At 42.7% G+C, this 14,082-nt stretch overlaps 1 protein-coding gene across 8 annotated transcripts in view; it reads left to right on the forward strand.

Annotated features, from left to right (window-relative positions):
* The window catches only part of GPD2 (glycerol-3-phosphate dehydrogenase 2), a 274,919-nt gene that overhangs the window by 37,209 nt on the left and 223,628 nt on the right, over window positions 1-14,082 (forward strand). For 6 of the 8 annotated variants that reach the window (XM_068123093.2, XM_068123084.2, XM_068123092.2 and 3 more), the window contains 2 exons: window positions 2,824-2,892; window positions 3,662-3,733. The exons of 1 other annotated variant lie outside the window; for it this stretch is intronic. The gene's annotated coding sequence lies outside the window, so the exon portion shown is untranslated. The remainder of the gene's footprint in view (window positions 1-2,823; window positions 2,893-3,661; window positions 3,734-14,082) is intronic. One more of the 8 variants, XM_068123088.2, reaches the window with a different exon arrangement.

A 14,082-nucleotide genomic window follows, 5' to 3' on the forward strand; every position in this document is an offset into this window, starting at 1 on the left:
GGTTAAACTACTGGTTAAACTTGGCCTTTATTTAGACAAGAGAAGCAAATTGAATGATGAACTTAATGGGGGTATGTAGGAAGGAGGATGGGTATGACAGTGATATTGGGTTAAAGGCTTTCTAAAAGTGTCATCTGAGGAATTATAATGAGTAATCCATTAACCTAAGTTAGATTTTCAACCTCAACATCTGATAGACTGGAAATAATCCAATATCATCTGAGTTTAGTTCAATGTTGGGACCCAACATTATACAATCCATCTGTCGATCCGTGTTGCCAATGTTTGACACAAGAACGGAAAGGTCACTGGTATGAGGCAAGTGAGAAACAAAGATAATAATCCTGCCGTGTTCTGTTTAATGCCGGCTCAATTTCTGTCACATTGAACAACACACAGAAGCTTGACACTTTCCAAAATATATTTTTGCCATCATTATTGCGAGATCACTTTAGATGTGCAGCACTGATTAAAAAGCCAAGCATGGCAGTAAACATCGAAGAAGAACTGAGCCTAGCTGATTTCTGCTGCATTGAAGGTTCCCAAAAGCACAGTGGCCTCCATAATTCTTAAATGGAAGAAGTTTGGACCAACCAGGACTCTTCCTAGAGCTGGCCGCCTGGCCAAACTGAGCAATCGGGGGAGAAGGGCCTTGGAAAGAGAGGTGACCAATAACCCGATGGTCACTGGCTGAGCTCCAGAGATCCTGTGTGGAGATGGGAGAAACTTCCAGAAGGACAACCATCACTGCAACACTCCACCGATCTGGGCTTTATGGCAGAGTGGCCGGACGGAAGCCTCCCCTCAGTGAAAGACACATGAAAGCCCACTTGGAGTTTGCAAAAAAGCACCTAAAGGACTCTCAGACTGTGAGAAACAAGATTCTGTGTGTAGATTGATGAGGGAAAAAATGAATTTAAACGATTTCAGCATAAGGCTGCAACATAAAATGTGAAAAAGTGAAGGGGTCTGAATACTTTATGAATGCACTGTGTGTATATGTATATATATACAGACTTGGCATTTAATATGGAATATTTTTTTTTTCTTGACTTGGGTTTACTTTCTGAACTCAGTATATCAATCTGGTGAGTTTATTTTACCCTTTGGTGATGTCTTTGTTGAAAGAACCATGTCACTGATTGTCTTTCGCAGCAAGAAGTCAATAACAGGATTATATCACAGGTGGCGTGACAAAATGTAAGGACAGGTACATTTGACGATTGGCTTCACAATCGGGTATATAAGGGTTGTTGCACTCTGTATTAGTGGAAAACAACTGCTGCACGTCTACAAAAGTTATTGCCGCTTCCTCTGGAGATGGTCCGTCAACTTGACAATGCTGTTTGTCATGGAGTGGTGGCTTTACGAAATTCTGGCATGAAACAGCGTGCTATTGCTCGGCAGTATGGCATCACTCAAGGTCAGGTGTCAAAGATCCTGAAACGAAATGCTCAGAGGGGTGTCTCTACTCCAATACCGAGGCCAGGATGTCCACGCAGAACCACAAGGAGAGATGATCGCCAGCTGCACCGGTTAGTCTGCAATGGCCGTACCAAGTCAGCTAATTGGCTTAGGGCTGAGTGGCAGCAATTGACAAATGTGCCTGTATCCAGAAGGCTAGTCAACCAACGACTGGTTCAAGCAGGCTATCGTGCCAGGCGTCCCCTGAGAAAGCCACGCCTGACCAGACAACACAGCCAGCGCCGATTGCAGTGGGCCAGAGAGCACCGTCAATGGCAGCCAGGACACTGGAATCACGTGACCTTCAGTGACAAGTCTAAATTTCTGGTCTATCGTCAAGATGGCCGCGTCGGAGTGCGCAGACAAGTGCATGAAGCCCACAACGAAGATTTATAGTGCCAAGAGTCCAAGCTGGAGGTGGTGGGGTGACCGTTTGGGCTGCTTTTCATGCAGGGGGCAAAACTGACCTGGTTGTTCTAAATGGAAACCTGAACCAGTTCAAGTACAGGGTCATTCTGGAAGAAACATTGCTTCCATTTGCTCGTGCAGCCTTTCGAGGAAACTTTGTCTTCCAAGATGACAATGCACGGCCTCATCGTGCTCGCATGATCCAACACTTTCTTGCTGACCGTGGTGTAGAGCATATGGAGTGGCCTGCCATGTCCCTGGATATGAATCCGATAGAAAACTTGTGGGCAGAATTAACGCGTCAAATCGACCACTTGGACCAGCAGCCGACCTCTGTGCGTGAATTGCAGCAGGCTATTGTCACTGCATGGCAAGCGATTCCTGTCCAAACCTTGGCAAATCTCGTGAACAGCATGCCTCGACGTGTACGTGCTCCTGAATGCTCGTGGGGGTTACACGAAGTACTGAACTGTAATTTTACTGTCCGTAATCCCAGTCATAATTTAGGTTTTGTTTTTGTTGAATTTTTTTTTGGCTAATGTGCAAAATAGAGATATTTCTGGAAAACGTACAGAAGTTTAACACAGTCCTGTCCGTGAATTGAGTTCGATATCAGTTTACATCACTTTCAAGGATCAATTTATTTGCTTTGAAATGTCAAATGTGGGTTTTGTTTCTTTTAAAGGTCACATTAACAAAATCTAGAATAATTTCAACATAATTCCAATGAACGTTTGGTTCTAAGTCATCTTGAAAAGTAAGTTCACCCCCACAAAAAAATATTCCATATTAAATGCCAAGTCTGTGTATATATATATATATATATATATATATATATATATATATATATATATATATATATATATATATATATATATATATATGTGCATTTATGTATATACCTTGGCTGATGAAGGCAAGAACATTGCTCTCATGATTGATGTACCACAGGTTCTGTCAGCTGGCAAAGATACCGATTGATGACTTTTCCAACCTCGCTGACAACACTACTCTTCAGATGTAAGAATTGCTTTTGTTCCCCTCTTAAATGTTTGGGCAATAAGCCTCTGTTTCACGTAAATTATTCTACAATATCTCTTATGGGAAGGGTAAACAATATAATCTATAACGTGTGTGTGTGTGTGTGTGTGTGTGTGTGTGTGTGTGTGTGTGTGTGTGTGTGTGTGTGTGTGTGTGTGTGTGTTATACTCGGAACATGAGGCTGTTCTGGGCACTGCATAGCTTCTAGGAATCTCCTCTTTTCCCATAAAGATTGACACTCGTGACTTAACTTGTGGCTCTCTGGTTTAAAATTGAGGATTTGCTGTACAATTTCAAGGAAACTAATATTCTCTGGAATGCTGTTTCCACTCACCCGAGCATTGTGTTGATCCTAAATATTGTTTTGGCATTATTGTATGTAGTAAATGGAATCCCAAATGTGAAGTGTTGTATTCGTTATTGTAAAAACTTCCAAAGATATCTATTTAAAAAAAATACTTTTCATTGTTCTTCTTTTCACTGGCTGTTGAAACTTATTTTCCTGAACCATTTTTGCCGGTATTTCATGGCCACCTAATCTGTAGTTTTCCATGTGCATCAAGGCATTTTTGTATCAGATTTTGCTTCAGATACACTTCCAACTACTTCTCCTCCTATTCCTCGTCCTATTCTTACTCCAACTCCTCATCCTTTTCTTCTCCTCCTCTTCTTCCTCCCTTTCCTACTTTTCCTTCGCCTCTTCCTCTCCGTGCAATTGCTCAGTTTTCTTATTCTTTCCTTCATCCAGAACCTGGCTGCTGTTTGCATCATTTTTGCAGGTGCAGCTGTCTCTGATTCAGTGTTCGTTCTGTGCAGAAAGGTAGGAATTTTGAAATTGTCTTTTGTAAACAATGGCCTCCTCTATAAAAATGGTAATATGGGATATTTACTGTCGACAAGCAAGAGTAAGCATACAAGACATCCTGATTAATTTATCTTCCCAAGGATGATTGTCCGTACTCTTATGGAATGCCCTGCCACCAAAACACAAGTTTATAGTCAGTTGAGGTATCAAACCCAAACTATACACCTCAATGATGAGTATTCTACCACGGAACTATTGTCAGAGCTCACATTTTGGCCAATCTGACTATCAATGAAGATTGTGAGTTATTGCTTGCACCCTGTCCAAATTTCCAATTTCTGCCCAAATTGGCTCCACCATTCGATACATCAGGCTTGGCTAGTCGGTTCAAGAAAGATTTGGGCCAACTTCCCTCTTGGCCAACCCCATTAGGCGGGGTTAATTGCAGCCATTAACCCTTTGAGTACGGATGACGTCCAGTGCCACAACCCGCGAAAAAGTTTTGTGTACGGATGACGTTACTACACGTCATCGACTATACCTATAAATAGATTGTCAGTACGTGGTTGCATTCCCGTAATGCCAAATTAATCCCGTACCGGGGGTATTTTTATCAAAAAAAAATCCCGTACTCAAAGGGTTAAAGAAGAAGTTGGGTTAATTGAGTTTTGAGTTAATTTGTTTATCGATACGAAATAGTAAAATAAGTTACTTTTTTCTGCAATATATTTTTATAATTTGTTTTAGCATCACTAACCCCAAACTATCCGAGGTAATAATTGATTGCCTATTATCCTCTACATATAAATTGCCTTTTTCTTCTCTCATTAGCTGAGTAATTCTTTTTTGCACACCATTTGCCATTGAATATACATCTTAAATTCATTTGGCAGCTGACCTATTTTCACTAATTTTTCTCAATCTACCTCTGCTCCCTGCATTGACTTTTTGAACCACGACTTCTCATATTCTCATTCTTTTCGATGTGGATCAGAGGTTTATTCACACCTTTTTCAGAGTTAAGAGTGTAGACATTTTAATATATGTCACAGCTAAAAAAAAATTATACTCTCCTCTCCTCCCCCACGACCGTGTTTTACTGCTTCCTCACCCTCTTCTGCACGAGGCTTGTCCCATCTATCCACCCACCCTTCTTTTCCTCCCCCAATCTCCATATTTGAGAAAATACAACAAAAGTGAATAAAACGATGGCATTAGAACCAGTGCATTCAATGTATCCGTCATAGTTGTTTGTCATGTGTACCTCTTTCCTGTGGCGTCCATTAATGGTTGTACTCGTCATTCTGGGCATGGTGCTTTATTGCTCGGTGACGGATGTGACACAGCATTGAATGGCAAAACCGCCTTTTTCTACATTCATATAAACTTGTATTTCCTTTAAACGTCATTGAAAACCTAACTCCTCCAGGAGCCTCGACATTGTGCACAAAAAATAAAACAATAACTGTGGATCTCAATGATGCTCACATAAAGGAAAACTTAGCATGAGCAGACAACAATATATTTTTGTTCCTGCACGATAGAGATGTAAGGTGTATAATTATATTACAAATTGAGTTATCTCCGAAGTATCACAAAGTTCCCCTATTGTATTAATGCAAGATATTAATATATTGTTCATGATTTATAGATATTATGGTATATTTGACCTTCTGATGCTTAAAAAAGGAAGGATGTGTAATGTCATTCACATTTATTGTTTGTATTAGAGGTATATTCTTTCCGTTTGACATTGTATGTTTCTGGGCTGGCAGGATTAATTTGAGGTACTAAATATGCACTTCCCTTTAAGTTGTTTAGCCTTGGTTTGAATCTCTGCTCAGATGTAAATTCTCACCCTGGTGTTCCACCTGCCAGGACAGGCACCATCGTGTGCGCTGGCCACCGGAAGGACGTTAGGCCGCAGGATGTCTGTCACACTAGTTGTTGGTAGACGTTAAATATACCATGTTGTCTTTCATGTAGAGGAGGCAAGTTATCACCATCATCCTGTGCAATTTACAAATTTCTGCCCCAACCTACTGGAGGCACTGCATCAGTGGTACAACCACACCCTGCCAGCAATATTATAAACCTCTAGCGTCTAGCCACTTACCGCAAGCAACTTAATAAATGGTACTTTTCAAAATATCTTGCCTTCAATTTTAGCCGAGCTGGCCTGTTTAGAGTGGGCAAGGTGTATCATAATTTTATATGAAGTCTCATGGATAAAGATCCACCACGTTGCAGCTACAACATGGTGTGTAAGACTTGTGTTGGCTATTATTGGGCTATATAACAAATTTGTTCGTCATTTTTAGCAATCAAAATCTGAGATATTTTGACAGACGTAAATTTTTCATGGTTGACCTCATTTCGCACTGGAGTAAAATCCAGCCAAATTGTTTGCTGGTGGTTTTACCTTTCAAATAAAGCAACACTTGTACTGTATTCACATTAGCAAGAATTGCACATTGGCTAAATTACAGGATTGTTAATATTGTGAAATTGTAAAAAAGAAATTTGTTTTACATGTCAACATCGCAGCAATAATCTCATTGGGGGCTTATGAATGATATTGTCCCTACATTAGCCCAGCCAGAACGGTTGTCTTTCTTAAATAAAAATACATATACAAAGCAAAAATATTGTTGCGGATCTCAGCGCCGGCCTTTCCCCTTACCAAGGGGGGATTAGTCCCCTTGTCTTTGACTAGCCGACGGGACCCGGGACCGATGACGTACTTCCCCGACAGCGTTAAATAGGGTTTTAGGACTATGAATTCGCTATTACTTACCTAAGTACTAACGCTGACCGGAAACGAGGAAATAAGCCCCGCCAGAATCACAGGTGTTAGTGGAAACGCCGAGCGGTAGCGAACCCGTGACCCGAGCCGTTAGCAATGACTAAACCCGATCCAAGTGGTTCGTAATCGTGCCACGCTTACCCAATGGAGGAAATGATTGAAACGGTCGAATTTGGGAAGAAAAGGAATCACAGAATTTATTTACACTTGGTACAATAAGAAGAAGAAGAATACACAGTGCAGCCTTAAACAGTCTTAACTTATCCCTGGACAAACGGGCCCGTTCACTCTCAGACACACTCACACGGGGTTGCAGACGAACAGGTCGATGGTCCAGGGATGGCGTCCAGGCAGCTCGCTCTCCCGGTCCCCAACTCGCACCGCGGAGTAGATGAACCAGACGGCAGCGCCCAGGAGCTCTCCGCGTGTCGTTCTTTCGCACGGGATTATCACAGGGCAAACGGTAGGCTGGCTTTGGCGGTTACACTCACGGCTCAGCCGCGTACGTAATAAGCGAATAGTTCGTAATAGTTCAATAACCGCGAACAATGCGCTTCTCAATCTAGGCTCGAACTGTCGTGTGCACGCCAGTCCTCTTACTGCAGTTCTCACACGAGTGCTCCGGATCAGTTCTCATACACAGCGCAATTCACCCAACGAGTCCTCTGTGAGCAAGTCCTTCTCTTAGCTCAACTCAGACCTGCGCATCCCTTCTCATCTCTCCACTTGCATGCGAGTCCTTTCAATACCAATGCCTGGCTCCAGTCCTTTGTAAGCGCCTCTTTCTTCTCATCTCTCAACTCTCGTGCCGACAAGTCCTTTCGCATCAGTCCTGTTCAAGAGCTTTGGGTGAAGACTTATATAGCCTTGCCCAGCGAACCCTCTCGAACTTACTAGATGCTCTGTACCATGCCCTATCAAGCCATGCCCTCTCAGCCCTGGTTGGCTGTTGCTCTTACCGTCACCGCCTTCTGACGTGCTGCTTGTCGCGGCCACACCCCGACCTCGCGCTCCTCCCTCTTTCCAGGCCCACCTCGTGTCACTTGGCTAGTTCGAGCGAGCAAAAGGCAGCTAATGCTGCTGGCAGCCAAAGCGTAACAAACTGCTGCGGGTAGTCCAAAGCGTAACAAATTGAGGGATGCCAAATGGGGCGCGGGATCGAGTTTGCCCATGATGTAATTGAAGGGTGGCCGCAAAATGAAAGGGACCTAAGCTTAATTCTTTACACAACGCAGATGTCACTAGGGAAATGGCCTACTCTTACACATACTATGACATAACTAATTCTAATGGGCCTACGTGTTGCTTGTGGACTAACTATGGGGGGCAAACCTTTAACCTTTAATGATGTTATATGTACAATTCTCAAAACCTCAACAATATCTAAGAAGGCAAAAATAACCCGAAAACGAGATTATTCTGGGAAATCTCAGAATGGGAGGCCCAGCAAGCACAGAATAACACTGCAATGCAACCAAAGCTCTCCACTGTCAGTTTTCTTTTAGAAACACTCCGTTTCCTCTACATTCCATCAAATTTATCATTTGATGATAGAGTTTAAAAAAAATTTCTCTCCGTGCTAAAGTGATAATACCTAATGAGACATTGAATGAAACGTGTATATTATGAACGAGTCGAGGTCAGGCTGAAATGAAATCTGCTAACCGTAATGACAGTAGACTATACAACTTGCAACTGTTTAACGCCAATGACCGAGTGGTGGTTAATTACCTTGGCATATCGCAGGAAGTGCCAACAGCTTTAGACTGATAAGCACCTGGGAGGGTAGTAGGACCTGTGAATGAGGAAATGCCATCTAAAGGTGAATGAGTTAAATTTCTGATTTAACCGATGGCAGCCACAAATGGGGAGCAGACGGACTTTCACCCTGTTAGCCAAGGGGGGCTTATGGCATAGTTATTTCACATTCTCATCCCTAGCATGACAATTACAACATTCAGTGAGGTTGGTATTCACAGAGCTGTCACTCGTCAGGGCCGACTGGGAAGCAGTCTCGGAATGTGATTTGAAGAGCTGGAAATGATGCTGCTGGCTCAAAGCTGTATAGACGGCCCATAGTCAATGCGGTCAAATTAAGACTTTTTGGATACCAGCAAGTTAACTGTGATAACTGCAAATGTTTACAGTAATGTTTGCTACAAGATAAAACAAAATTGTGAAATCAGTCAGATAAACTTAAGATAGTGAAGATAGTCAGGTAGTGAAGATGTGTGGCAAAATGAGCAAAAGTTAAATGCCTCCACAATCAAACAGATACAACAGAAAATATGTACAGAGCTGGCCTTGCGAAGGAAATATATAGTTTGAAGTGACAGATGGCATGCAGGAAGTGGTGCAATGAACAATGAAGATGATGAAGTCAAACAAGGATACACACAATGAGAGGAGGAACTTTGGTGCACGAAGATGCTATCCGACCCATCCTGCCTGCACTGCACCATTACCTTTTAACATCAACCATCCACAAACAAGCTACTGACAAGTCCTGCCCATATCCCTGTATCCCTCTATCTCCTATGCATCTAGGTACCTATCTAATTCCAATTTAAACCGATGTACTCTTCCTGCTGTGCCACTACCTTTCTAGGGAGACCGACCATTCTATGTATTAACTTCTCTCTAACTGAAAGTCCACTGCCTTAATACTGTCATAACTATCATCGTTTTTCTCTCCTCTGGAGAGATCGTTTTCTCTCCTCCTCTGGCTCCTGGTCCTACTACTGTCCATTCTGTTGAAAAACTCTTCTGCACCTATCCTATCGACACCCTTCATTATCTTAAACATCTCTATGAAATCCCCTCATAACATCCTTTTCAATGTATCCTAAAAGCTGAGTTTAGCCTGAGAATTTATTGAGCAGCCACACACTGAACACTTTCTGTGGCAGCTAGGTACTTCCTCATACATGGTGTCCAAAATTGTGCACAATATTCTAGATGAGGCCTCACTAAATTCCGATGCAGTGTCATTCTCGGAAACTACAGAATTGATGTAAAGATGGCATAGATACTGCACTATAAGTCTAGACTAAGAAAAGAGGTGAAGGTGAATGTGAAGTACCAACGCATGTGCTTGATAAGGAGATTGAGAAAGTAGTTGACAATTTGAAAAGCTGCAAGGCAGTCCGTGATGTAGCAGTTGTTTTTGAAGGAGGGCACTGAACATATTTGGCACACTGGTATTTGTCCAAAAGAGTTGGCAGAAGTGATGGTCATTCTTTGGAAAAATGCTAGGGGCATAGAAAAGGCCCCTTTATATATGGTATGTGCCATGTGGCAATGTATAGAAAAGAAGGGATATTCCATAGCTTGTAGAAAATGCCAAACAATAGAAAATAAGGGACATTCAAAAAAAAATCTCATGTGCATGCTGGACTACCCATGTGTTCTTAGGAGGAACCAAGTAATGCTCTAGAAAAGTTCATATAAAGGGGTGCCAATTTGATTCATAAAGCTGCATGAAGAAGTAAATGTATTTTCAATGCAGTTACAGTCTCTTGGTTTCAAAGGGACCTCTTCGTGGTCTTCATTTTTCTGCAAAAAAAATTAAAATTTCATACATAATATTGGTTTTCTATTCTATTGCAGAAGTAGGTCTACCTATATAATTCATCCATCTCTAATTATCATCAGTATTCATCATGTACATATCACGTTTGTCCAGTATGTCTGCAATGTTGACACTTGCAAGTTAATAGAATGTGCAATTATGGTCCAAAAGGGACTGGTAAAATAGGCTGCACTGCACATGTGTACAATTCTTCCATCTAGTCCAATTGTTGCCTATGAAGTTGTACACACATCGCGCTTGTCCAATGCTTGTCCCGAATAATACATCACACCCAACATTTCTGCAATTGGTTGGTACATAGATCATACTAACTTAATTTTTTAAACAAATTATATTTCAAATACATGCACATTATCTTATGTGTTTTCGTTTTCAAGGTACACAGAAAACTTTACGTACTGATGGGTTTAAATCTATATATGTAGGGTGCCCCTTTGTATGAACTTTTTTTAGAGCATTACTTGGTTCCTCCGAAGAACACAAGGGTGGTCCAGCATGCACACGATATATTTTTTTGAATGTCCCTTCTTTTCTATACTTTTTCACATGGCACATACCATATAAAGGGGCCTTTTCTATGCCCCTGGCATTTTTGCCAAGAATGTTTCTTCTTTTCTATAATTTGCCACATGGCACATACCATATAAAGGGGCCTTTTCTTTGCCCCTGGCAGTTTTTACAAGATACATTTTAAATACGAACAAAATCCATTTGTTCATCGTAAAATATTTTATTGAAGATGATATAAAAGACTTGAAAAATGAAGGGAAAAAATATTCAACCCAAACGGCATTCAAACTCACAATTCCCAGCTTGGGAGTCTTGGGAGTATATATTTATACATATAATATACCAGTAGAAGCGGAGAAACGAATTTTCAGTCCCCATGTTAAAGTTGCATACAGAGAAACGATCCCGTATAAAGGGAGGGGCCGCTTCACACCTCCCTTTGATCATTCAATACAATATAAGACTTCAAAAAGTAAGGAGGAGAAAATTACTCAACCCAGATGGGACTTGAACCTGCAATCCCCAGTTTAGTAGTCTTATGCCTTATCCATTATGCCATTAATCCAGCACATTAGATTTGGGTAATAATATTTTGAAGAGTTATAAAGTGTGTATATATTTTTATATATTTATTTATGTATATATAAGATGGCATCTTTAAAGATCGACCGTCCTGAAGCTACGTCCGCGTCTTATTCAATCTCCCGATTATTTATTTAATACAAATGAGACGCCCTGCTCGTACTGTGGAGTTTCTACTACTTCTCACAGTTATATATATATATATATATATATATATATATATATATATATATATATATATATATATATATATATATATATATAATTATATATATAATTATATATATATATATATATACTCGTGTGTATATATATATATATATATTGTTACGGATCTGGGACGACGGCGCTCCCCTTGCCAAGGGGGGGTTAACCCCTTGTCCTTTATACTGGCCGTCGCCGATCCTGAGGGTATGACGTCATGCCCGGTCAGCGCTGGGTAGGGTATTAGGCCTATCCGTCCTATGACCTAAGTACCAGCGCCTTCCGGTACGCAAGGAGATACCCCCGCTCGGACCGCAGTGTAATTATGGATTACGCCGAGCGAAGCGAGCTGCGGAATCTAAGCCGTTTAACAAGGACTAACCCGATTCTAAACGTTGGCCGAAATCGCACCACAGGAACTCAATGGGGAAATCTCTAAAGCGACCGAATGTGAAGAAGCAAAAGGGGTAAAGAAAGAACACAGGTATTTATTACTAATTATGTACAAAACCAAAGAAACCAAGGGAGAAGGAAAGAAACGAAAGTAACTTACAGAAGAAGAAGAAGAAGACACAGTGCAATCCTTATAACAAGCTTAACTTATACCCAGGGACAAGACACACAAAACAAACTCACGTACACAAAAGGATGGAATGGCAGGGATGGTATGGGACGGCAGAGGAGGGTCCAGGCAGATGGTAGGCGCCGAGGTCTGGCTCCAAGCTCGCGCTTCGGTCCACGCTTTTGGGGTCGAGGCGAAACCCAGCACACAGCTCCGCTCCGGGCTGGCAGCGAGGAGCCGGCAGCTCCACATATTCGGTTTCACACCGGCAGCTTTCTCACTCGTCCTCCGCCTCCTGCGTCTCCGACGCTCCCTTAATACTCCACAGAATCTGCCTCTGGTCCAGTGCACCTCCCTCAAAAACCTCTCTCAGCTTCTCCTCAACTCCTCCTCAACTGGACTGAGGTGGGGGCTCTGCGCGACGGGTTATATAACCACACCCATGGAACTTTCGCGAACCTCCTCGATCGTTCTCTCTCCTCCCTCTCAGGCCAAACCCCTCATTCTTGGTTGGTTGTTCGGGGCTGGCTCACTCCTCCTCCCGATGATGAGGTGGGGCCACACCCTTCTTCTCCGAGTTGACCACGCCATAATGGAGGCAAATGCAGTTGGCAATAATGCAGTTAGAATTGGAGGCTTTGGGGAATTTGAAAAGGGGATCTATCTTATTTCATTTGATGCAACGCAATGAACTAGTGGAAAAACAGAGCCTTATACTGACATATAATAATGAGATAATTATTTAGAAGGGCCTATGATTTTCTACATGTATGCGATGGACTAGCTAAAGGGACGACCTTTGACCTTTACACAAATGTAGGTATTTACAGGAATCATTACATTATTTACAATGGGGGTATATGTACAATGAGTTACACACACAGTGCACGGTTTCCCAAATCCGTTACAATATATATATATATATATATATATATATATATATATATATATATATATATGTATATTACGGTTCTCCGCCGCCCTTCTTCCCCTTACCAAGGGGGGGATTAATCCCCTTGTTCTTTCTGGGTTTGGCGGAACCGAGAGGCTTGAAGCGCCTCTTCCGGGCAAAACGCAATGTAAGGTTTCGGGATCTTAAACGCCAAGTCTCGCTCATACCTAAATCCCTGCGCCGCCACAGAAGCGAGGAAGCAAACCTCGCACGAGCCACGTGTGATCTGGGTACACCGAGCGGATTGAGTACCACGTGGTGCATGCAGTTTAGGTACTGGAACCCGATTCGAGCGGTTCTATTCGTACCACGCTTAGCCAATGAGGAAATCACAGGAATGATCGAATGGAAAAGGAAGAACACAGGTTTAATTATTATTCCCCAAAAAAACGTATTCCCAAAATACACGTATGTACAATGATCGGGACTCAGAGACACAGATCAGCACTTAAACAGTCTTAGTCTTAACACCCAGATAAGGGCCCGTCACACTCACACAGGGAATTGCAGATGGGTTGATGTTCCAGCCAAACGCGTCGACGTGGTCGTCCAGGGACGGCCCCGTCCGGCTGTCGACGGTTCCAGCATGTCCCGCGAAGATGGCAGCAGGCGGTGGAAGGAACCTCATAGCGCGTCTCCCGAACAAAAGCAGCCGATGAGGTAGAACGGCAAATACGCGTCTCTCAGCGCGGCCGGCGGTTACACAGCCGTTATCACTCGCGTGATTTAATGCACTGTACGCGGCTCGGCCTCCAGCTCAACTGAGCGTCACTTTATAGTAGCGCGTATTCCGCGTGGCGGACAGGATTGTTCCAGGATTGTTCATGAACAGGATTGTTCATGCATGTCTTTCTTCACCTGCGTATCTCTCAAAGTTATTTGACGCTCTCAACTCCTGTCAACGATTCCTCCTGGTTGGTCAGTGCGAAAGTCCTCTTGGGGGCTTTGCGCGATGGGTTTATAGATACGCCCCGAACCTTCTTGAACCCTCTCGAACCTTCCAACCACGCCCTGTGACACAATGCTGCCGCCACAACCTCTGGGCCCTGATTGGCGGCTCGTGCTTACCGTCAGCTCCTCTGCCGCTCCTCATTCGGCTCCGCCCCGACCCTCCTAGGCCTGCCTCGTGTTAATTCTCCCAAAATGAACCAAAGTC

The sequence above is a fragment of the Myxine glutinosa genome, chromosome 7 (genome assembly GCF_964187855.1).
Source record: "Myxine glutinosa chromosome 7, kmMyxGlut1.1, whole genome shotgun sequence".
Classification (NCBI taxonomy): domain Eukaryota; kingdom Metazoa; phylum Chordata; class Myxini; order Myxiniformes; family Myxinidae; genus Myxine; species Myxine glutinosa.